Source organism: Tachypleus tridentatus, chromosome 10 (genome assembly GCF_004210375.1).
Source record: "Tachypleus tridentatus isolate NWPU-2018 chromosome 10, ASM421037v1, whole genome shotgun sequence".
NCBI lineage: Eukaryota > Metazoa > Arthropoda > Merostomata > Xiphosura > Limulidae > Tachypleus > Tachypleus tridentatus.
In genome coordinates this window covers 50,279,087-50,306,532 of record NC_134834.1, presented here as the reverse complement: position 1 = coordinate 50,306,532, position 27,446 = coordinate 50,279,087, and the positions used below count along the sequence as shown (strand labels likewise).

General features: G+C 32.4%; 1 protein-coding gene across 2 annotated transcripts in view; it reads right to left on the bottom strand.

Annotated features, from left to right (window-relative positions):
- LOC143229248 (POU domain, class 3, transcription factor 4-like) overlaps positions 1-27,446 on the bottom strand; it is a 299,882-nt gene that overhangs the window by 242,853 nt on the left and 29,583 nt on the right. For both annotated transcript variants that reach the window (XR_013015764.1, XR_013015762.1), the window contains exon 2: positions 761-957. The gene's annotated coding sequence lies outside the window, so the exon portion shown is untranslated. The remainder of the gene's footprint in view (positions 1-760; positions 958-27,446) is intronic.

Genomic DNA, 27,446 nt, shown 5'->3' with positions numbered 1-27,446 from the left:
TATTATAATATTACTACAATACCAACAGATATAGCCTATATCCTTGCAATATTATTAAAACACTATTAATATAGGCGACTTGCTTTCGAGGAATTGTTCCCAGAAAATTTAATAGTATGAGATTGAATATTGAATCGTTTTAACTTCAAATGATACATACTGTCGTGCAATGTACTGAATTATAAGAAGCAAGTTTCAATACATACGTTGTAGGTACACGTATAATGAAAAAGTGGTCATCTCTTCCCTCAGCTACGGATAGTATACAAAAAGATGCAGTTTTGCAGTGAACTAAAGCAACGATAAACGTATTGAAATATCACTATAAAACTGACCAGTGCATTGGCATACTACTACAGTACCGACGGATGTAATCTTACAATGTTACTGTAGTATCCAGAGATGCAGTCTTACAATATTACTGTAGTACCCAGAGATATAATCTTACAATATAACTAAAACATCAACAAATGTATTCTTATAGTACCGACAGATGTAGTTTTGAAATGTTACTATGGTAATGTCAGAAGCAATTTTTACATACAATGATTGTGGTTTTTAGGGCTAAAATATTAATAAAATATTTTACTTTTGTGCTGTCTATTTTATCTTAAAAGTTGAATTTTGAAGATGTTAAAGCAGACAACTTCCATAATTTATTACAAAAAACTAATTTCTTTTGTTTTATCTTCTCTCCAAACAAATAGCAATATAAATTATCTTAGATACTATGCCTTCCGGTTAGGCTGTTTTTCCTTACCTGAACTATTTTCAACCGATATCTAGAATACAAAAAACCTCACAGAACTTGCTGTCGGGCCCCACGCGTCTTGCATACCACGAGCCAGTTTAACCGTGCCAAAAATGTTTGGTGTTGTCTGGTTCTGGAAGACTGATGATAGGCCTAGGATGACGGTCATACACTCTCTTCAAGACTCAAGCTAAAGTTACTGTGGGCTGATTGAAAAAAAAAAAAAAAGAGAGAGAGAGAGAAAACTATTAAACGATCTCAGAATGCGTATGAACGTCCACAAACGAGCCTCCACGGGCACCATATAATTATTCGGTGACTGATGAATTTTAATTTCTAACTGAAATTAGGTAGCGCTAGGTTCGAACCTGTGTCTAGGGTTGTTTGTTTTAAGAATAAAATGTTATCCTATCAAGAACTAAGCCTAAACACTTCAAATAGCTTGCTTCTTCCCTGAGGTGTTGTTCGATAGATGAACGTGTAATTAACGCGTCAAACTTTAAGAAAACTGCAACCTTTGGGTCAAGTCCACTACTACTTCTGAAAACTAAAGTCCATTGTATAGCTTACGTAAATCGTATAGGAGGAGGTTTTAGCTAGAGACGAGTAGATCTTAATAACAGAAGACCTTCCCCCGAGCAAAGTGTTGTGTTACTCACTGAAATCTATTACATTATCCATAGCAGTCTAATAAGTTTCAAGTATCACTGTATTTGCAACAAGAAGTTATTGAACCTCTAGCATTCTAAATTATTTAAAGTATATCATTGTTTTGCTGGAACCATTCTAGGTTGTTTCAGGTTTAGTGTTTCCACTAGCCGCAATCTAGTTTATTTTAAGCCAAATATTACTATACTGACAGGAATGCAATCTAGTTTATTTTAAGCCAAATATTACTATACTGACAGGAATTCAATCTAGTATATCTCAAGTCAAGTAATCATGGCATACAATTCTTAAATTCTAAGCAATTTAACTTATTTTTAAGGCCATTGTCAACGTATTTTATTTTAAGCTGAGTATTGGTACAATGACAGTTGTGTAATCTAACAAATCTCAAGTCCAATGTTCACTCTACTCACAGTAAAAGTCTTAAATGTATATTATATCAAACTCAGTGTTGTCTAGCACCAGTCTAGCTTACTTTAAGTCAGAATTTGGTATACTTACCACAGCGTAATCTAACAAAACTCAAGTATAAATGTAGTTGAAGTAAAAAACGCTTAAACGCTAAGCAGTTTAACTTATTTCAAGCCTATTCATGCCTTACTTACACCAGCCTATTTATTTGAAACCGAGTGTTGATATACTGACATCGGAGTAGTCTAGTTTAAACCAAGTATTGGTATATTCACAGCACCTACAGTTCACACTTTTCTTCTAGCAACAGTTTCAACGATTTCAACGTTGTAAATAATATTACTTTCACGTGAATATCTGTGTTCGTTAAAGTGAAAGGGTTAAGAAGTCATTTAACGTTCATGAAAGTGTATTTAATGTGTGATGATTGTGTGTTTTTATATTATAAGAACAGTGTCGTTGTGTGTTTTTGAGTGTATTTATTACCAGTAATATATGTAATAATTTATTACCAGTAATGATTTGACGCTAGTGTGAATATGAAACACCGACATCTTATGAGTGTGTGTATGAAAATGAAATAATGACATATATTAAAGCGAAGATGTAATATAGTTGAATAATTATGTGAAATTGTATGTAAGGAGGAACAAAGAAGAGAATTAAAGTTGCTACCAGGTTATTTTAATTTTATGTTTATTTAATAAAATTTTTAGCTTACAGCGTCAAATAACATTGTTAAGATATTTATTATTTTAAAACTTTAGCAAAGTATTAAATATCAGGTGTTTTTTTTCTAAATATAATTTTCTAATTACTTGAATCTAAATGCAAAGGAATATGATTTGTTAGGGCTATAACTATTAAAATTTGTTGTAGTTTTGTTGACTTAGTGTTTACCAGTTACGAAGTCACAGGATTTATCAGTTTTATTGTCATAAAGTTTAATGATATTATAATCATATAATTTGTCAGTCATATAGACATAAAGGTTGATAGTATTATAGTCACATAATTTGCTAATACTATAGCCATAAAGTCTGATAGTATTACAGTCACACAACACTCTGTAACACAAATTGTTATGTGGCTGTAATACCATTAAACTTTGTGGCTATAGGATGTGTTATTTCGTAATTGCTTATGTTGTAAAAGCACAGAAAATGGCCATTATTCCCTTCAAACTTTGCTTTTGTGACCTGGATAATAAAATTTAGAAATTAATATATTTTCTATGTAAAAACTGATAAATTTGTACATTTTCATTTACATAAGGTCTGAATAAAATAGCATATGAATCAAGATTTACATGTATTTATACTAAAGTTATACGAAAATGTTTAGAAGTGAGTAGTTTTTTGAGATTTGCGACTTTCACGTATCAGCCCCCAAATACAGTCTCCCATCATGTTTTCGTTATACGTTTGAAGAGAAAAATAGATATTTTCCATTTACTTTAGGCATAAGCAATTAAGAAATAACACTTTCTGTCCAGGAACAAGAAAAATTATTATTTTTTTTTACATAATGTAATATATCAGTATTATAGTTATAATTATTCACAGTATGATAGTCACATAGAATTAAAAGGTAATTAATTCAATATCAGTTATTTTTATAATCACGTTACTTACTGATTTTAACATCAAAAGGAAATACAAGTTCACAGATACTGAAACTTACGTATAATGGTGACAGAATACCATCGTTTAAAGATACAGGTATTTCAATTTTTCTAGTGATAGAAATTTTCAGTTTTATAGTTACAGGGTTTATTAGCTGTGTTGTGACGAAAATGGGTAGCTTATATTTCAGGGTTTCTCGCATTTCAAGTTTCAGTCGTTTGCCAGTTCTACGATTATAGTTTTTTTATGGCTTTATGGTCACAGGGTTTTTAGTGTGAAGATTTGCCAACCACCTTATAGTTTCAAAATTTGCTAGTTATATTGTTACTTGCTTGGCCAGTTTTATAATCACAGAGCTTGTAAACACTACTGTCATAAGGTTTGCCAACTTTTTAATAAAAGTTGTAGTAATTCTACGCTAATTGCAGTACGGTAGTTTCAGGTTTTGTCAGTTTTATAGTGAGAGATCTGCAAATCCTGTAGTTACATAACGTGCCTGTTTTATATTGATACAGTTTACTAAATCTACAACTAGGGGTCAACGAATTTGTAGAAAACAATAGAACGTTGAAAGAAAGAACTGCAGATTTTATAATCACAATGTTTACTGGTTTATATAATAACGGTTTGTTTGTTTGTTTGTTTGTTTGTTGGTTTTGAATTTCGCGCAAAGCTATACGAGAACTATCTGCGCTAGTCGTCCCTAATTTTGCAGTGCAAGGCTAGAGGTAAAGCAGCTAGTCATCACCACCCACCACCAACCCTTGGGATAATTTTTTTTGCCAACGAATAGTAGGATTGACCGTAACATTATAACATCTCCACGGCTGAAAGAGCGAGCATGTTTGGTGTGACAGGGATTCGAACCCGCGATCCTCAGGCTACGAGTCGAATGCCTTATCCACCTGGCCATGCTGTTTTATAATGACAGATTTTGCAGTTTTCCAGGTTTCAAAGTCAAGGAATTTACCAGATCAACACGCACAGGAAATGTCAGGTACATAAAAATAATCATTTTTCAGGTTTGTAGGTGTGTTTTTCACATGGTTTGCTTGACACAGTGTTAAGTAGTTTGCACTTTTTAGACTCTTAGAAATGTTTAAACACATAATCATATTATATTTCAGACTGTAGGTCTTTTTTTTGTTGTTGTTTTAAAGAATTTGCAAGTTTTATAATCACAGAAGATATCTGAAATTGATAGTTTTATGATTTCATGTTTTGCTAGTAGTTTTAGAGTTTGCCAATTCAATATATGCAGGACTTTAAAACTTTTCCCAAAATATGAGCTTTTTAATTCATGTCAAATTGAACACATGCTTAAAGAATTGCACACACACAAACAGATTCCATTAAAGGGCTGTTCAAGGTTTATGTGTCATATATAGCATTAATTATTGTTATTAATTTGAAAGCTAGGGGGAAAGAAGGGGGACCAGTGTCCTAGAGGTGCAACATTCCACGCCTAGTTAATGAACACTTACCATCTTATTCGACCTTTTGGTAAAAAACGGAGATTTTAGGTTTAACGAGCCTTATTGTGTGTATCAGCACGTTTCTGTCAGTCTGGTTTATCACTTAAGGTATAACGTCTAAAGAAACCCCTACTTAAAACATGATTACATCGAGATAAAAGACAAAACATGACAATTTTTAAAAGGATAGGCATCTTTATACCTTCTGAATTCCAAACCACACTATAATATAGATTAGGTCTCTGAAACTTATTAACTACCGATGCTAGGATACTAAGACTGTTAGAGAAAAGGTGCATTTTTGACAGTAGTGAGAACCTAAAACTAAATATAAATACATAGCTTAATTTTTATTGTAACTGCTCATTTCTATTAATATCTCAACCTAAAACTTGGTGCGTATTTGGATGTATATATGAAAGTTGCAGAAGTTGATTATATATTAAATGTTACAATAAATGTTAATTTCTGATATTACGTAAGATCTAACACTTGGCATGTACATATAAAGTGAGTACAATAAATTAAAAATATTTTGAAGCCTCACTATGTCTCTACAGTCAATATTGCTGTGTCTTGTCGTAATCGTTTTGAGAACTATGTACCTTGACAATAACCCTGCAGCTCAGTTTTCTTTTTAAAATTCCTTATAATTAGGCTGTTGTGTCCATAGCAAATAACTGCTCCTTTTGTGCTTTCCATGGTCGATCTAGTCTGGCGAATTAATTGGTATACACTTTATTTTTCAGTTGCTTGAGGTACATGACAGTTGAACAAATATGTCGTGAAAGCAACATACATACATGTGACTTGTGTCGCTTTTCCTGACAAAGATCCTGCTTTTTTAGTGTTGCATATTGTTGTCTAGGGTAAGTGGATAGGTTTTCTCACCAACTTCTGTGTTTTTAGATCCTCACATTGCAATACGTTGCACTTTTCTTACCACGATTGAGGTATAGTTTGTTACAATATCTTTTTCTGAATGGTCCAGGTCCTATACTCTTTTCTTTTACAATGTCATTAGAACAAAGGATATCCTCGTCTTAGAAATGAAAAATCTTTGACTTGAATACATCCTTAAGATCTGTGTGTATGAGTGTTTTTCTTCGTCAAAAAGTTGTTAAATGCCCTCATCAAGAAGGTGGCGTTACACTATTAACGAAACTCTAAACAATGTCAAAATTTAGTTCTGATACATTTGTTACTCCGCAACTTATTATTGGCTGTTGTAGTCACGTGAGTTACTAATTTCCTTATTTAAAATTGTTTTAATATGAAGCATTCATCCATTTTTACAGTATAAATGTAGTTATACAAGTCGCTTTCTAATACTAAAACAAACTAGCATTATTATTCCTGCAATAAATCGTTTTTAATAAAAGCTTATTCTGATACAAACTTAAATACTGGATTGTAAAAAAAATTTTTGAGACTCGCATAAAGCTTAAGTTACAAACTATTACAATTTAAGTGCATGTTTCTTATAGATCAATATTTTCAAGTATAGGATTTGGACACATTAATTTAAGAAATTTACATAAACGTATATCTGATCACGCTTACACTGGCTTATCGTTGTTGTGTCACAGGCCATCACAATAATAGCAGAGATTGGTGAGATTCGTGGCATAGACTCCAGAAAATGTAGGAAGATATTTTGTTGACTGTGTCTTATTCATTAAGAAGTATTTTTTTGCATTTGGTTCACAGATGTCGGTAGGGGCTATGGAGTCGAAAGCATCGTTGAAGTTCATCACAAAGATGCTCAGTCAGATTCATATTCAATAACTGTGTTGGCTAAAGAAGATGATTGAAACCCCTGTTATACTTTTTAAGCCAAGCATCGACAATATGATCATGATAAAGTGTAGCATTATCATTTTGCAATATAGTCTGTCCATTAGGATTAAAATACAGTATTATTGGATGAACATAACTGATAATAACACCTTTCAGACATACACTCTAAATGTTATTCCCATTTCTAAAAGTATCAAAAGGACCAACATTCATAGTGGGAACGTTTTCCCACACTATTACTCTACCTCCAGTAGCTTGTATAGTCAGAAGAAACAGAAATAAGCTCAAGTGCCTCGTGTGTTTTTCACTGTATTTCTACTTTGGGATCAATACTAAAAAAAGGCAAAACGCAACTTATTAATTGTATCTGAGTTTTTGGAATGAGTACATGCTATCTACAATTCTGATCACAGTTGAAGTAATTGGTTAGTTATGACTCATTTTAACAAATGTGGCATTTTATAAGCATAATTATTAGTTTATCTTGGTTTATATACAGCGATTAACATACACAGTATTTTCTAGTGACAGGAGTATTTCCTCTCATGTTATTTTTGGTGGACTCTGTCAATAGATTGTCTTAGAACAAACGGTTAAATAAACGGTCTTTGATAAAGACGCTCCTGTTAAGCGAGCGACCTCTATAGCCTATATTTAAAAGTCGAATAAATTTGTGCTCTTACTCATTTTGCAGGCAACTCGTGATAATACTATTTACTTGTAGTTATAGGGTTCAATAAATTACTTAACAAATTACTATTCTGCTGGGGGTATCATAATACAATTAAATGTATTAACCATGAAAATGTTTCTAAGGAAACATGGAAACCTTTAAAATAGTTACACGTATATATATATAAACAACTTAACAAAGAAGGTTTAAATATTCTCTCACATTAACAATATGATAACATGCTCAACAATTATGAGTGTTCATTGAAAGGAGATATTACTTTCTAATGAACTAATAACTGTTAGAAACATGTTTAAATAAGACTTCATTATCAAGATAATAGGATTTTTGTACGTTTTTATAATATAATAGTTTAAGATGGGACTATTTTTTGGTTTAATTACCTTTTAACTTGTGTATGGTAATCGATTAAAACGTTTCATGTATATTGTGTGAAATACTGTAAATCATTGTATAATTATGTATATATTGTTACTTTCATTATGTACACTCCGTTTATAACACAGAGACAAACAAATTAACGGATAAATAGATCCACAAACATGTCAAACCTATTGCTATATACTATCAAACTCTTCTCGAAAGGGTTTATCTGATCACAGTGAATTTGCTATGTTTTTTTTTTTCCTTGTTAAATTAACTCTCACGATTGCTGTCGTAAATTTTCACGCTTTAAAACACACTCTCCAAACCAGACAGCGCAAACGTTTCTCAATTTATCACCTCGAGGCAAAGTTTACCAACATGGCTAGCTCAGGTTTTTCTTCACCTACACACTTGTCCAGCGGCGTTTCATAACTCACTTTAGTTTGATGGTTCCCTTGATTTAGCACAGGCGGCTGTTCAAAATTGTTTGGTTGATTTGATGCAAAAACAAGAGCGGCTTTCACCTTTACTAAAGTCGGTGAACAACCATACACTGCTTCATTAACAGATTGGGAGAAGTTCAGTCTAGTTAGATCCAAACTTAATTGATGCCAATTACACAGAATGAATTAGACTTTCACAGCTGGAGTTAGACCTTAAAGACTGAATGTATTCTTTTCGAGGCTTACCTAAAATATTCATCACCATAGACTGTTGATAAAGGCAGCAAACAGTGTGGTAATGTTATTACACTCTTAATTAACAATGTTTTCTCAAGATGACCCAGTAGGTAACAGTCATTACAGGAAAGTATAAACATTGTTGTGTTACGATATTCATTTTGACAGTAAGGACCATCTTACGCTGTATATTTAGTACGTTCATTTAAATACAAACAATTATCTTGTATACTGTGGTTAGCAAAACAGTTTTACATTTCATTAGGACGAGTTTAAATATTTTTATCATTGGAACATTTTTTGTTGTTGCTGTGTTACAATATCCAACAAGTAAGATGTGATTAGTATAAAGATAGGAAGTTATACAGAAGTATTCTGAATATTGTGGAAAGTAAAACAGTCACACCAGGTAAACCTTTATTTTTAAGGTAAGTATAATATTGTTATACCTATGTGTAATAATAATTGGTGTAGCACGTTGGCCTACTATTTCAGTTCAACATAATAGTATTTTACTATGTTTAAGGATACTTAGGTATACATGATGATCCTACATATAATATTACCACAATAAAGTTTTACGATTATTGATTGAGAGAATCTACGAAGGTACATTTTCAAGTAAACTACATGTATACTCTTAACTTTACAAAAGTTCATTTCAGAAATAAATATTTAGCAGTTTTGTTCAAGGTATAGGTTTTTAAAATATTTTTTATATTTTGTTCATAACAACTTTCCTTACAGTATTAAGACAACTATATTTCGTTAATGATATATATACTATCATAGAGTTGGTTGTACTCTATATGTAGAGATGACGAAGGTACTAAATGGGAATAATACAAATACATAGGCTACAAAATCAACAACGGTAGAGTTTTACTTTAAAAGATGATAGCCACACACTTTCATTTGTTTCGCTACCCAGTAAGTCTATAAACAAGGCAAGAAATCATTGCCAAGATACCAAACTAAAAAGTTGCCAACCCACCAAATTGTCCATCTTTTTTCTTGTTGTTTCAGTCAAGAAAACATTACAACTGCTTTATCATTAGCGCCATTTCAAACCTAAGTCTACTCTAGGTGTTTCTGGGCAGTACATGATGTCATCACTTAGTTGTAATAACTAGCAGTAACAACACAAACACAAAAACACCAACACGATATCACTACTATCCCTCAAAGTTAGTTTGTTTTACAAAAATCTGATGTTCTTTAAAAAAGCTTACGTACAGGGTGAAACTACTATCCAATCATAGCTGAAATTACATGATGTAACATGTGCCCTCTGTCTGCGGACTTAAGTTGCCATAAACCTGATTTCAATACCAGTGGTGAGCAGAGTATAGCCCTGCTTTTATTAACAAACAAGAACAACCGTAACATGTAGAATACTCAATGTTCTGTACATAAAACAGTTAGAGTCGTTATGGAGCTAGCCCCTATATTATGTTTGAAATGAAGAACATAAAAAAATACACATAATATTAAATTTTATTATACAAATTCAAATAATAAGCTAATTTTCATTCAGGGGGAAAATGTCACAAAAAATATTAAAAACATTTTGTAAATGGAAAATGATGTAGGGGTGGCAGTGTCAAAAAAAATTGCAAACACGATTATAGGGATGATATACACAGATCATCCTTACATAACTTTCAAAATTAAAATTCAATGTTACACTGAAAAATGCATGCTTGACTTTAATGTTACTGTAGTTGCAAGTTATGTATTCCTACATGTTGGTATACAGTTTATTTATTATAGTATCATTGTTATGTCAAGGTAGGCAGTAATGTAGTGTAACCAAGAGCCTAGGGGTTACGTACAAGGAAAACCAAGTTGAGTCAAAACGTGTCTTGATTATTGCAGACTATTACTGACTCAACTTACTAAGTTGGTCAATTCGACCGATTTTGTAATCATTATATATTCGTGCTTTTAACAGTGTAACATTAACTTTTGATATTAAAATCATGTGAAAACAATCCATGCATATCTTTATCATCCCTATCATCTCAGTTGTATTTTTTGGCACTGCTGTCCATACATCATTTTAACGTTTTTATTAGATTATAATATGTTCCCAGTAACTCATCAGTAAGTCTGCAAATGTACAATGTTAAAATTCGCGTTTTGATACTAATGGTGAGCACAGTACAGATGACCCATTATGTAGTTTTGTGCTTAACTCCAAACATACTTTACAATAATTTTATTTATTAATTAAAATATTCTTATCTTTTAGTGTTTATATTATATTTAAAATATTACTTTCTAAGTATTTTGAATGAATACATTCTATGTATAATAATTGTAATATGTGTTTAATAACATTTCTAAAGATTTCTTACGCTGAGGCACTTTAGTTTCTACAAAATCTTAAAACACGATATGTTTCTTATACAATTTGTCTGAAGGTAATAAAAATTATGAGTAACCTAGTGTTTATTGTGACGGTCTGCATGTCGAAGGGTTCAAAGTTCAAGACATGATACTTCTGAACACGCTCTGCACTTTCAGCTGTGGTTACCATGTAAAAACAACCAACAATATTATTATTCAGTTTTACACTTTATATTAATGGCTGCTATACCTGAACATCAAAGGATTCTAACTAGATAGTTTGGTCTAAGTGTGCATAAGCCATAGTTCAAATAAAGTTTCTATGAACGTATTATCACATCAGGTGCCTAAAAATTTTTACACGTGAGTAAGATACGCGAATTATAAGTTACACAAGTACACATAAAGCTCCATCATAGATTAACAGAACTGCCAAAAAAAGACTTTTATTCGTCCTAATAAATAGGATTTTGTACTTATGAAGAATAACAACGATGAAAACAATGAACAGCAAAATAAATGTGACAGATCCCTGTGTGTAAAATGTAAGCACAGTGTAATTTATTTTTCCTCTAGTTCTATTTTTACTAAAATACTTGTTACAATGTTTAATATGTATACTTTTATCATATTAAAGCTTTCATTGTTATACGCATATTCTATACATTTTTTTGCATATGCATATACACTGCCGGCCAAAATCTTAAGGCCAATGAACATAAAGAAAAAATATGCATTTTGCGTTGTTAGACTCAACCACTTATTTGAGTAGAGCTTCAAAAGATGAATATAGAAAAGGGAAAATAAAAATATAAAACTTTTTTTAGTATTTAATAGGGAAAATGTGAACACTATGAAATTAACCTAAATAATAGCTGGTCAAAAGTTTAAGACCATACCAAAAAGAAATCCTAAACAGTGTAGGAAATGCCCAAAAAGAGGTCTCAGTAGTGAGTTGCACGGCCGTCATTGCAAATAACTGCAAACATTCGCTTTGGCACGGTCGATATAAGCGTTTGCAGAAGGCTGGGCTGGAATGTTATTCCAAGTGGTGAAGATGACTTCACGAAGATCATGCACTGTTTGGAATTGACGTCCATTTCTATAGACTTCCCTTGCCATCCACTCCTAAACATTTTTAATGGGGTTCAGTTTGGGCGGACACGCTGGATTGTCCAAAATAATCACGTTATTCGCCATGAAAAAGTCCTTTGTCCTGCGGGCATTGTGGATTGCAGCGTGGTCCTGCTGAAAGATCCAGTCATTTCCACACAAGCGATGACCTTCAGTCAATAAGGATGATCTCTCCAACATGCCAATGTATCCAGCTGCTGTTTGACGCCCCTGTATAGCCTAAAGCTCCATTGTTTCATGGAAGGAGAAAGCACCCCAGATCATGATGGAACCTCCTCCATTGTGTCGTGTAGAAAATGTCTCTGGTGGGATATCCTTATCGTGCCACTAACGCTAGAAGCCATCTGAACCATCCAGGTTAAATTTTGTCTCATCAGAGAACAAAACCTTCATCCACTTTTTTACGTCAAATGTTTGGTGAGTCTCAGCAAAGTTTAACCGAGCTGTTTCGTGGTGTGGAAGGAGGCGTAGCTTTTGAAGACGTTTACAGTTTTTAAAGCCTATCTCTCGTAGATACCGTCTTACTGTTCTTGAGCTGCATTCTGCATCCGTAAGGGCCTTAATGTGGTTCGACGATCGGCTGTTGTCTTGCCGAACAACCCATCGAAACCTCCTGCTCAACGCCGGCGAAATTTTCTTATGCCGACCACTTGAAATTCTCCTTCCGTGTCTCTCAGGGTTTTTTAAGAAATTTGCAACAGCAGTTTTACTACGCCCAATCTCACCAGCGATGGCTCGTTGGGAGAGACCTTGCTTTTGCAGCTCGACAATTCTGCCACGTTCAAACTCTGTCAACTTTTTAGCCTTTGTTATGTTTTAATCCAATGTGACACAGGTGATGTCAGTGGGAGATGTTGACAACGCTAATGCTTGAACACAAATGACTAAGTTTCGTTACGTGTTTACTGATTAACGCTTCGTTTCAGTATGGTCTTAAACTTTTGACCAGCTAGTATTTAGGCTAATTTCATAGTGTTCACATTTTCCCTATTAAATGCTAAAAACGTTTTTTATTTTTCCTTTTTTATTGTCATCTTTCGAAGTTCTACTCAAATAAATGGTTGATCCTAACAACGCAAAATGCGTATTTTTTCTTTGTGTTCATTGGCCTTAAGATTTTGGCCAGCAGTGTATATATATATATATATAGATTTAGTGTAAACCTAAATCTCATAAGCTGGCTGAAGTTCCTGAAATACTATTGGGTTTAAAGTTTAAAATATCATTAACAGCAAGTGTATAAAACTGATTAAACAATGCATTCTATAATTAATTCATATTTGTCGTAAGTGCCAACTCTTTTATATTTTTAAAACTATATTCTTAATTTAGTCTTTTAAGTTTTTTCAAAAGTATGAAAAGAGAACATAAAACTATTTCAACCATACTATGTTCACCATATCCATTGCCAATGATGTGTTTCGTTTAATACAAAGTTTATCAGGCCAACTGGAATACAACAAAGTTGGTGCGCGTAGAAAAGGTGTTCATTCCATAACAATAACTTCTCTAGTTGAAAAATAAGAACATAGGAAATGTACATTTAAATAGCTATGCTCATTACCAGATTGATTTTTAGTTTTGCTCAAAGTAGATAGCTTGCTGTGATTGAAAGTTAATATTAATGAATTTTTAATTAAATAGAAGGAGATAATGTAATAATAAAACTTTTAAACTCTATCTATAAACATACACCCTTGTGCAAATTAATTAAAACAAGACGGAAAATTACGATTTTTTTCAATTTTTTGCGTTTTATTTTTGAGAATCCAAAAATTACTCACAAATTAATACATGATATGACCGTCTTTATTTTTCAGAAGATCATTAATCCGCTTTGGCGTCGAGTCTTTACTAATTTCTAAGTTTCTAACCTGGAGATCTGCGAACATGCAGTCTTCTTTGACCCTGTACGAAGAAATGAGTCTCGTCACTGAATAACACCTTTCTTCATTGTTCTTGCGTCCAGTTCTTGTATTTCAGACCTCAATGATACCGTTTTTTCTTTATTAAGTTGGTAAGAAGTTATTTTTTGACTGGTCTCCTTGCCCTTCTAACGCAATTTCGAATGGCGTAATGTTCCTCAAAATTTCGTCATATATCTCAAAAATAGATCGACCGTACTGCAAAACACAGTGTGAAAAAATGACTATTAAAGAAAATCAGCGGGTCCAGCGAGCCTACACCAGCCGCCATGCTGAAAATATTGTAAAATGACCATTTGTTTCAATTAATTTGCACAAGGGTGTAATAGTAGAATAAATATAATACAATCCTTACTTTTAATAAGTACTAACAAAAGTCAAACTAACCAGAAACGTTGTTTACATCTATTCTGCACTAAACTATTTTACATGCATTATAATTTTATATATTTTATATATTTTAACTGGTATTGTACATAGATGAGACGTAATAAGAGACACATATTGAGTGTTTTGATAACAATAATTCTGCTACTTTTTTTAAAACTATGTATAGATTTTATCGTACAAAATATTGTCTGCTTTTACAACACGACACCTACTAGTTATTTGTGGAGATATAATTGAAATAATCTTAACGAACTACGCTACAAAATCTGAAAAGTAACCCGGAATTCGACTTGCGTAGCATCAATCAATAATCTCTTGTCATTTTTTCCATTTCCAGTGGCAATAACTGATGGCCTTTTCATAGATGTATGATGTTGACACTGTACAGTTATTTAGATGCAAGAGTTTGTATAAAAAAAGAGGAAACTTGACAAAATTGTATTTATAAAGAGAGACACCTAGCGACATCATAAAGCTATTCCTTCAGGCTGTTTTAAGAGATTTTTATCTTTACAGAATGGTAGTTTGACATCACTTTTATTGGGCACTAGAAGTTTTATGCAGCTAAAGGCAAGGTTTGTAAAAGTGGGGGCTGGTTTCGACTGAAGTGCCTAAGTCGTAAACTTTTCAAAAACTGTAAACGTCATTACATAAAGTTTTCATACTTTTAATGGAGAGTAAAGACAAACATTGCGAATGACATGTTTTCCAAACATCGGGGTATTTTTTGTTAACTGTCTTATAACCCGTCAAGTTGAAACTATGTTAATGAATGTAAATTACTGGCATGTCAATGCAGCTGTGTTCGTCCCACCTCCGTCAGCTGACAGGTGCGGGGATTATTCGATTTCTTCTGTGTATTTGTGCATCGCCTATTATCTGTAACGTAACCAGTAAAGTTATGTTATAATGAAGCATTTACAATGCGAATAATTACTCAAAAAATAAAATATATATGATTTGTGTTTGTTTATAAGCGACAAGCTGCATGACTGGCTATTAGCTCTATACCTAGCAGAAAGATCAAATTCCGAATTTTAGTTTTATAAGGCTTCAAAGTTAACGTTGAGAAGGACACGTAGAATAATAGTTCAACCGTCATGCCCTTGACAAAACCAAGACGTTTGTGACGATGAGAGCTCTATTCGTGATGCACTCCAAGATCCACAGTGTCGAATGTGGTTTGTTTTGAGAATCAATGCTCTGATCACGTTTAAGTCTGAGAACCTCGGTGATGTTTGGGTTTTATGTGTAAAACGATTGTTCTCTTCTTATTTACAACTAAAAGACATAATGTTGATCGCAATTTATCCCAAGAATATTACAGTTAACCGTTTCTTTGTTTTTTTTTAATTTCATGCAACGTTACACGAGGGCTATCTGCGCTAGCAGTCTCTAATTTAGCAGAGTAAGACCATCCACCACCAATTCTTGGGCTACTATTTTACTAACGAATAGCAGGATTGACCGTAACATTATAACGCTCCCACCGTTGAAATAACGAACATATTTGGTGTAACGAGGATTCTATATCTGCGACCCTCAGATTACCAGTCGAGCGTTCTAACCAATGGCCATGCCAGGCCATCTTACAATTAAAATTATTGTTTAGTTTAAGATCTAAAATCGAAAACAGTAATTTAAAACTATACAGTTCTTATAATTATTAATCTAAAACTACGATTATTGTCATATTGTTATTTAAAAATAAATAGTTCTGATAATTACTAATCCTAAAACTACCATTCTAATAATGTTTAATCTTATTAATCTTTATAAAAGCGAAACAACAAGTCGATTATACGGAATGTTATCTAAATAAATTTATATATATTTTTAAGTGTGGGAAAAAGCTAGGTGGAGAATCCGCTTAAACACACACCTTTGTACACTTTGCATAACAAAAGGGAGTTTGAGGTCATGCAGTTATGCAGTCAGATTTTGTACTCGAGTTTTGTTTACTTTTGGTGGCAATACTTTAAGTGTTTGCTCACACTATACAATAAATACTTTAACCATGATAAGCCAAGTACAAAACTTCACTTTCAAGTTATATCAGATTATGTGAGCTAAGTTAGATTGAAAATTTAGAATATCACCCAAATGAATTTTACATATATCATTACTTGTAGAAAATAATTTATTAGTTACAAAGTTCTTTAGAACACAAATCCCTTGTGCCTTTCTTAGTGAAAGATACTTGTATCAAATACGAGCAAATACATTTTGCATCCAAGTATTAGCACCAAAATATGAACCAGTACTAAATCTAACTGTAAAAAAAAAGTTTTTCTTTTTGATGAAAGAGCGTAAAGGTGTGGGTTTGAGGAAAGTCTACATCAATATTAAAGATTGTTTATTACAGAAGTATTATTTGTCTTCATTCGTTATTAACCCTTGTATTGACTGTTCTTGTGATTTTCAAAATGGTTGATAGTTTTGAAAATTTCGAGGCATTAACTTTTGCTAGAGGTTTTCTTTTATAATAATACCTTATTATCTGAATGTTCATATTCGCCCACTTCATTTCAATAGATGTAAATATGCTTTAGTAGATATTTTGTACAACATATTAAAAGCTTATCAAATTGTTTAAAAAGGTCTCACATAACGTCATAGAATAAAATTATAAGTTTATTTATCAAGTATGTTGAATATATCCTGTAATAAAAGATTAATTAATGTTTGGCCTATGGAAAGTGGGCTTACAGCTTTCGGTTTCTATGATTATAACTTGTATTATTCTGTGTGTTTGTGTGGTTTTCTTACAGCAAAACCACATCGGGTTATCTGCTGTGTTCACAGAGTGGAATCGAACTGCTGATTTTAGAGTTATAAATCGGGAGATTTACCGTTGTCACACGGGCGGACTTGTATTATTCTAGAAATTCTGTATTTAAAGAAGTGTTGTTGCAATAAAGATACCGATTTGTGTGTGTGTGTGTGTTTTCTTATAGGAAACCACATTGGGCTATCTGCTGAACCAACCGAGGGGAATTGAACCACTGATTTTAGCGTTGTACATCCGTAGACTTACCGCTGTACTAACGAGGGAGTGATACTGATTTGACTGCAAATGTTTTACGGGTCTTTGTTAAATATTGTATAACAGGTGGTTAGGGTGCTTGACTTGCAATCTGAAGGTCACGGGTTCGAATGTTCGCCCACCAAACATGCTTGTCCTTTTAGACGTGAGAGCATTATAGTGTGGCGGTAAATCGCACTATTCGTTGGTAAAATAGCAGCTCAATAGTTAGTAGTGAGTGATGATGACTAGCTGCCTTCTTTCTAGTCTTTGTTTAATTAAGAACGGCCAGAGGATATATTCCTGGCGTAGTTAGCTTTGCGCAAAATTGAAAACAAACAATATATATTGTATAAGGTAAACAGGAAATAGGTTTACCTTGCTTTGCGACTTGCTCTATTCACATGTTCATCTATTAAGAAACGTCTTTTGAAGAATCAGGCGCTATTTTAGAATATATATAAAACAAACACCAAATAAAATAAAAGCCTTCATTTTTGATTAATAGCTTCAGGGGAAAAAGGCATTTTTTGTTCACAGTAAGACCCTTAAGGCAGCGTTTGGACCGTTCTTTTCCTGGAAATCGACTCTTGCATAATTCAACAGGCAGTAGCAGAACTAAGGACATTCGATACTTTTCCCAAATACAACAAACAGACTGCTTAATACATCTTCTCAGAAATGTTAAGCCTTTTCTCTTTCAGTATTTCGTGGAAAGAAGATCTGGAACTTAAAAAATGAAACTAGCGATCCTTGACCAGGACTATAGTTTTTCTAGAAGTGATAAATTATTGTGCAAAATCTGTTATGTAATATATTATCCAGACAAACGTTTTATATATATTCATCTATGGATGTTAGTGTACCTTATACCAGTGAGAGTGACCAAGTTTAGAAACATATTTGTGTTCATTAAGACAATACACAGTACAACCTCTGAATTTCCCTTTATTTCTTACTGCAATATTAGTAACCAGTTATCTTCCTAGTTATATAGTTTAGACATGTTGGTGTCCCTAATAATAACAGAAAAAAAAATAAAACGCCATTATATATCTCCATACAATGGTTTCTGTACTTAAGAGCTCAAAACTAGAATTGAGTTATACTTTCTTAAAAAAAAGAGTTTTTATTCGGTTTTTGTTTCAACATTATACCAGCAAAAGTATACGCCCCTTCTGTGACATTGAATTCTCTGACTTTCACATGGAATGACGTACGTAGACATCATTCACTGGTACTAGTAGCAAAAGCGAAAATTAAAAATTGTTGTCGAATTTCTAAGAATGAGACAATTGGTAACATAAAAGATTATAGAATCCATCAGGGACGTACCAAAGAACCATTGGAAGTTTTATGAAGATCAGAGATCAAAAGGTTGGAAACTTGCATCATGAACAAATAGTCATACAGACACAAGCTTCTTTGTTATAAAATTTGTGAAACCTACGCACATGTTAGCATACATGTAGTAACCTCGCGAAATTACTTGGAAATGACTATTAAGACAATCACTCTGATTAGGTTTTCCAAGGTCATCGTTAGATTCATAAAATATTTGGGGCTTGGGTCTATAGACATGGAAATTATTAGCATTTCAGTATGACATCAGTCATGCTTTTTTATACTGATTTTTGAAGACATGAACTGGGGATTCAGGGCACTGTCAACTAGAATCGGGGCACGGACCCTGTGTGCCAGTGTCTATGAGGCTTTCCGTAATATTGACGATAATCTCGTGTGATTTTGAGTAAATAACTAGCCATTCAGAAAGATTGATTATGGTACAATGCCAATAAAAATAAAATAAAATAAAATGTCAATAAAACCGACAATCCTATACAGATATAGTTGTGGTTACTTAAATGCTAGTGTGTGACATATCGAGAATGATTTGAGTAAATGTATGATAAATGTTCTCGTAATAATTTGAGTATGCTTTACGAGAGTGATTGCTATAAGTATCAACTTCAGATTTAAGGAAAGGTAGCCAAAGCTCATTTGGCTATAAATGTATTGTTTTGTGTAATAGTATCGCATTTGCTCTCGTAATTCTCTTAGCATTGAACTTATAAAGGCATGTTTGATAAGAGAAAGATACTAATGTTATATTTTGTACATACTTTCAGTACAGGAGTGTAACTCGCTTATCTCAAATATTTTTCATTGGCTCACACAAAGTTAGAACAGCTTATAGCTATTTTAAATAGTTCACCACAGTCTTGATATTCTGACTTGATAAAATTGGAAAAAATTAGAAACTGGATAAAATAATTATTTTTAGTTTTTGCACAATTTACGACAATATCTTACTAAATAAAATGATTCTAATGAAAACTTCCTGCTCTGAACTACATTTTACATTTGGAAATACGTTAGGAGATAATTTTGTTTGAAATATTGATCCTTGGTATAGTTCCCATGATATTGTATACCACGACAGTATTGCAAGAAATATACCATTTTTGTTGAAGGAGGTCTGTTTTGTTACATTGCACAATACCATTTCCCAGTCTACAAATAGATTTTTCTATAACATTGTGTGATTTATTATTTGATCCACAAAGTTGTTTTTATAATACTGCAGAATGAAATACTTACGTCGTTTACAATAAATCAAAAGTTACAACTTCATAGTTAAATTCCTTATACAACATACTGTACAAAAATACATTTTGTTGCATACATAGTATTCTCTGTGACACTGAACTTATTTCTGTTCTATTAATTTCTTTTATAAAATTTGGGTGTTTGTTTTTAAAATAAATATGGTCTCTCAAGCACTTTTGACTGTATCTAATAATTTAATTTCTGTTCCTTGAATGTTATAGAATTTAATTTTCTATCCTAAATTTAGATATATAGTTATCAATAATATTCGTTATTAGATTTAGTTCTTGAAGCACACTGTTGAACTGAATTCACAGCCATTCCTTTTACTTTAAAAAACCTATGACATGAAAGTCCATGTAATAACCAAGGTACGTTAATGTGAAATACAACACACGTATATTTTAGTCTCATTAAGAGTTGATACACTCCAAACATCAACCATTCTAAACAAAGTCAACAACAATCAACACTGATGTTTAGCAGAAACTGATTCACAACGGTTATCTAAAACAGTATTGGATGATTGTAGATAATGCAGTTTACAAGCACTTTAAAGTTTCACTTGCCATACTGGAAAAAAGTCTCAAAATATACATTTAAAAACATCAAAAAGGGTCCACCTGTATACGAAGTATCAAACTACTCCAGTAATTTAAAATATCAATACAAATTAAATATATCTTATATATACAAAAGAATTGATCTAAACAGCAATTACTGAAGTGCAGCTTTCAACTGGTTGGATAGAAATAGATAACAAGCTTTGAACAAAAGGACTTCAACGACTGAGATTAAGAATTTCTCATTGATCAAGGGCTAACGGACCAAGCAACAGCAATAATAATTTAAATGAACGTAATGTACGCACTGTCTCTACTTTAGTTGTGTATAAATGTAGAATCAGAAATGTAGTGGACAACGTGATTAGGTTAGTGTACTCACTTCAATGCTAGATAATATTCATGCCAACTAAACACTTATATACAAGCTGTAGCAATGCTAAGATATCGGTAGCAAAATACATGAGACATAACTGGTTGTTAAAGGGACAGGAATTACAGGCACGCTCCTTTGTTAACGAGAATTGAGATTAGACTCATCGTGGAAAGTACAAATGATATGACTTTATAGCAGCACAAATACTAGTATCTTAACGTGTAATTCAAAAGTTCTCAATATTCAAACAGTGATAATTTTCTCTTCGGCCTTCTGAGCATTTGGTTTTGTTGATTCACAACTTATGGGAGAAAGCTGGTCAGCACTAAGTTTATTAGAATCTTTCGAAACTGCAATTCGGGGTTCGATTCCCTATGATGAACAGATTTTATGATAGCCTATTTTGTTACCACGCTATAAGAAAATGAGATAAGTAAATCCTTCTCGGGGTATTGAAACTGTAAAATACAAATATGTTGTTGCTGGTAGTGGTGAATTCCACAATAAACATCTTGTGAAGCTGCTGTGTGATTACTTAGACGCTCGATCTTTGGTGTACAGGAAAATTTTTACATCAGATAGTAAGTACCTTGATACTTGGATCCAGTTATATTCGTCATCGATTTAGATGCATTAAAAAATGTATTACAGTCAGGGTTAAAAGGGAAATGTGTTTCACTTAGGATAATAACGAAACACTTTATACAAACATGAAAAATCCCTGTTGATTGTCAGAATGAGCAAATTATATTCGTCTTGATGAATTGAATTAATAAAAAACGATAACTTTTAATCTGTTGGTGCAAGTAAAAAAGCTACTTTATATATTCAGAATATCAACTTTTAAGTTAACATTTAACACAATGTTGACAAAGTATTATTATAAAAATTGATAATAATTTGCAAACTGTGTTGTTGATTTTCAGTAAATACTTCTTATTTTGGAATCTGGACAATACCATTTAGATTTGAGTTTCCTAATTTATAATAAAAATAATAAAACTAGACTATATAATTTTACCATTTAAAGTGTGTGTGTTTTCTTATAGCAAAGGCACATCAGGCTATCTGCTGAGTCCGCTGAGGGAACCATGTAAGGAAAAACTAAGGTTAGTTTTAATATTAATAAAAGGCTCGGCATAGCCAGGTGGTTATGGAGCACCAAACACGGTCGTCTTTTCAGCAGGGAGGGCACTATGATATGACGATTAATCACACTATTCGTTGGTAAAAGAGTAGACCAAGAGGTTGTGGGTGGTGATGACTAGCTGCCTTCCATCTAGTCTTACACTGTTAAGTTAGGGACGGCTGGCTCAGATAACCCTCGTGTAACTTTAGGCGAAATACATAAACAAACAAACAAAAAAATGTTAATAAATTATTTCAGCATCCCTCTTTACTGGTGCACTATCCCAGCTAAATATGCTATAATATTTATATACTATTTTATACGTTCATGACTAAAAATAGCCTTTTAGATTTAGAAAATCAAAATACATTATAACGCTGGAGATCACCGAAAACCAAATTTTTTACTTTACGAAACTATTATGAAAGTTGAAAGTAAGCAAAGACACTGTTAGAAAATGTGTTCGTGCCAATAATAATTTTCAAGTATTGGTATCATACCAATAGTCAATTTTTTATATAAACACGCAAAGTGGTAGTTCCTATAACTTCATTCAAAAGAGTATACCATGTTAATCTAATGCTCTTACTTAATACACCTTTGGAATGATTTTTAAGCTTTGCTCTAAGTTCTAATATCAGTTATTGGAATTAAATGTCTATTTACTGCAATAATAGGTTTAATGGTAAGTAAATCTGTATTGATGCAATTGTTCAATATTTTCATGCAAAAAATAAAACGCTTTCGAATACACAAATTACCAACTCATGAAAATCACAGCTGATGTAAAGTGGTGGTGGAACGACGTGTATCAAAACTATATTTTGACATTGTTTGACATTGTGTAAGTAGTGTGATATCATCTGAAAATTTTTTACTTTTGAGAAGGGTATTTAAGAACCCTTGTCGACTCAAAATATTCTTACATTTCAAACATAAAGTTGTGTTCAGGACGTGAATTAGGATTTCCAATATGTCTATGTTACTCGTACTTAATTAATTACATTGGAAAATAAAGAGGCATGGATCAACTTAGGACACCAAGACCAACAAAAGGAGACCATCAACAAGGCATTATCCTAGCTATGGTAAGCAAAGTACGTTTTCTTGTAATATGTGTGATTCCACAAAAACAAGGATCATTGGTAAAAAATCGTTTTTATGTCTCTAGGCCACAATGCAGATTTTAATTGTTACTCGTGTTTTTACAGTAATGGAAAACGAACAATGACTTTTACATTCACAATCCGTGACTTCAATTAAGGTAAGAAAAAACTAAAAGAAATTATGTGAATGGCAAAGGTTAACAGTGTTAACCATAATAAGAGATTTAAGTGAAAAAAGTTTTAAAAACATTAACTGGATTTGTAATCTAACAATCTGATAGTGGAAAGAGGTGTAACAATGTTCACTTAACGTAAAACGGATTTTACAGTGTTTCCGTGATAAGAAACCTAATTATATTAATTATAAAAAGAGAGAATATCTAATAAATCTAAAGAAAAAATGCAGCAAAGCTAGTATGAAAAGGAATAAAAACGTCTACTTGAAAATTCCTTCAAAGGAAACACTTTTACAAAGTTAAGATAAAAATGTGCAAGTATAGTTAACGTAATGAGAGTCTAAATTTTTTTAACTTAATATAATGACAATTATTGAGAGTACTTTAATAGAAAGAGACCTAATTTAGAAAACAATTGGTGACAGCTGGCACTTATGACAAATTGACTATGACAGAGAAGATAGCTAACCATTTACAAGGTTATGGAAAGCACTTTGAATGGTATTTTGATTCACAACCTTATGAATAAATGATGACTGTTACCAGTACTGAAGACCACAGGTTACTATTAAAAAGATACTAGTGACTAATAAGTGCTGAGGACTGTAAGAAAGTATCAGAGAGCCGTAGTAAATAGAAAAATGTATAGTGTTGTTAATTTAATCTGTATCTACAAGTTCATTTGGTAGGGATCTTCTGCCGAGTCGCGAACTGTTTTGAAGGTCTTGTGCCAAAACGTTTGCGAACTTCTGCCATATGTTAGCCAGGTGACCATTTTTGAAGAGATACTTTTGACTGTTTTCAAATTGCGAGACGGTGTTGTCTACTAATTACTATTAAGAAAAAGATCACTTAAAACTGGAAAATCTAAATATTAAGGACAGCTAGATCAGACGTCCTTCGAATAGTTTTGTGCAAAATTCAAAAAGTAGCATATTTTAGAATGTTCTAAGCCCAAAATTTAGTGTCATAAGCCACTTGTTTCGCCGTTGAATTCTCAAGGTACCAAATCGAGGCTAGAAATTGTTTAAATAGTTTAGCATAAGGTAAGGGACAAGAGACAGAGAAAATAATTTTAATTTCTGCTAATAATTTTTGTTCTTGCATTTGTTGTTAGATACAACTTCATTTTCTCCCTCTTATGTACACATATGACGTTTCTGGGAAACTTCAAATTCGGGTAGAGAAGTCTTGGATTTCACGAGTAATTCAGCACTCCTCATCCTAATATTTTACGAATACGTTTTTTTCTAAATTCACCAAACACGAAATAAAAAGATAATTGGCATCTTATAATACAACTTTATACATTCCAATTCAGTGGCGTTTCACTGCAGATGCGAGCGTTGACGCCACCAATAATTTATTCAGCAACTCAAAACGAATTCCTGAACATTCAACACGTAATGCCAGCAGAAATTGGCTTAGAAAATATGGCTGGGGATATATTCCACAACGTTTTACAAAGAAAATTCTTATATATTATAAATAAACATAAATGCGATGAAGGAAGCCTTCATTGCCTTCCATGGAATCAAAATTATTCACACAGCAGAAGACTCTAACACTGCATCCCAATCCAATATGAAGAAACCTCTTCAGTCCAAAAATCTCGCTATTTCAATGAAAATGGTTATGTTTCCCGGTAATGTCAACATAATATTGAGTTTAAGTTGATAAAGGCTCACAAGCCAAATATTTACCAGATTTTGGCCACGCTTAAAATCAATCGCTGTTTTCACGAGACAGAAGAACGAGAAAATATAATTCTATATTCATATTCGATTACATACCTGGTAATTTCTCAAGATGTAGCTCTAATAAACTTTTGCCTTTGACCTCCTTAAATGATGTCTTGAAATTCAACCACTATGCATAAAGAAGAGTATTTCATAATACCGCAACAGTTTACTCGTACTAACTTTTACAGTCGCTTGTTAATAACATATGATGAAGAGTAAACTAATTAATTATATGAAAATTAAGAGTGACTTGGAAATTTGTTAAACTATTTTATATAACAAAGTTATTAGGAGTACATAATACAATAGATAAATACAAAGGAATATTAAAAACCTTAACAGTTGAATTGTTTTGAATGACCAGTTGAATGCCTTTACTGTTGGTAGTACTTTCAGTTGTAATCTTAATAATATCTTACATAGTTTGGCAGCCAAGAAGACATAGTTTATTAATCCTAAATCAATATATTAAATTAACGATGCAAATAATTTTCATAAATGTAAAAATTGATAATAAAAGGCATTCAAGATTATTTTAAACAACATAATATAAATATTAATGAAAATAGCTTTAAAACTTTAAATAAAAATGGAGTATTTCATAACTTACAAAATACATACAAAACAGTTGTTAACTCTTAACATTTACAGAGCTGAACAATATTCTATTAAACATAACAAATTTATTAATATTTTACTATTAGAATTAGCACATGTACATCAACAGGAACTGATTAAGCTATTCATAAAGGAGTAAAGTTAAAAAAGAAACATAAGAAAATACTAGTAGCTATAATGATATATTTTAAATTAAACTACAAGTTAAAAACTCCAAGTCAATCTTTGTCGTTCTAATATTTATCAAGCTTTCTATTGAATTTTCTTAAATTAATCACATCTACTATATCTGAAGGCTACCAATTTCAAGGGCCAACCAATATACCTTGTTATAAACGTACATATGCTTTAGCTGAAAATAACGTCTATCATGTCAAAATGTATATTTTTCCCATAGTTTTATCATTCTGACTATTTAATACAAAAAATATGATGCATCAACACTATCAATTCCTTAATAATCTTAAACACTTCAGTGGGATTCATTCTAACTATTTCTTTTTCAAGAGGAAACGATTTGAAAGATCTTAATCTGTTTTCATGTAACAGTCTTTTCAAATCAGATATCATTCTAGTAGCTCTCCTCTGAACGTTTTCCAGCAATACAATGTCCTTTCTAAAGTAAGGAGCCCAAAATTAAACAGAATACTCCATATGTGGTCTAATATATGACCTATACAATGAAATTGTAACCTATTTTGTCTTCTATTCAATATTTCTGTAGATACAAATCAAACCAAACTATTTTCCATCCCATTAGCAATAACATATCTTTTGGATGACTTAAAAACCAGATCCACCAGAACATCAAGTTTATTTTCTTCTACAATACTGCTATTGTGTTCTCATCAACACTATATTCAAAATTCAATTTATGAAATGTCACCTACATCCTAGTATCTTTCCACTGAACCATTTCTAATAATTCAATGTTCTGATTGAATACGGTGCTCTAAATGCAATCTAACCAATGACTTATACAATAAATTCGTCACCTTTTTAGACTTCTTATTCAGTATCATTCTAAATACAACCGAAAATCCTATTTGTTCTACCATTGGAAAGAGCACACTACTTGGATGGCTAAGAGACTTATCAACCAAAGGATCTTGATTCTTTTATTCCATAATAGTATTCATGTTATTCTTATCAAAATTATACTTATAATTCAAATTATAATAACTTACCTGCAGTTTCCTGCACTTAATATACAATATGAAGCCACCTGCCATTTATTTGCCCAACATACCAAATAATCCAATCATTTCGTAGTGTGGCAGATGCTCCTCACAGTCAATACACCTAAAACTTTAATGTCATCAACTGATGTAAATTATATGTTGGCCATTCCTTCATGTATGTTATTAATCTAAACTAAATAGGGCAAAGGTCCAACACTGATTCTTGAGGTATCCCACTCGTGACATTAATTTAGTTTGACTGAATACCGTTTATAACAACCTCAAATTTCTTTCATCTAGCTAGTTTTCTATCCAATGAGCCAAACTATACTTCTCACTTGAAATGGTAGCTCTTTTAATAAGTTTTTTTATCTGGCATGTTGTCAAACGATTTCTGAAAATCCAAATCCACGCCCCTATCCTCATCTATATAAGCAGTAACTTCTCCAAAAAATGTCAAAAGCCTAGAACGGCAAGATTTTTACCTAGAACATCATGCTAACTACCCAACAAAATTTTAAACTTTATTAAACGACTTTGCAAGGCTTTTTCTATTAGACTTTCAAAATCTTTTCCCACATTTGATTTTCGCGCAAAGCTACACGAGGGCTATCTGCGCTAGCCGTCCCTAATTTAGCAGGGTAAAAC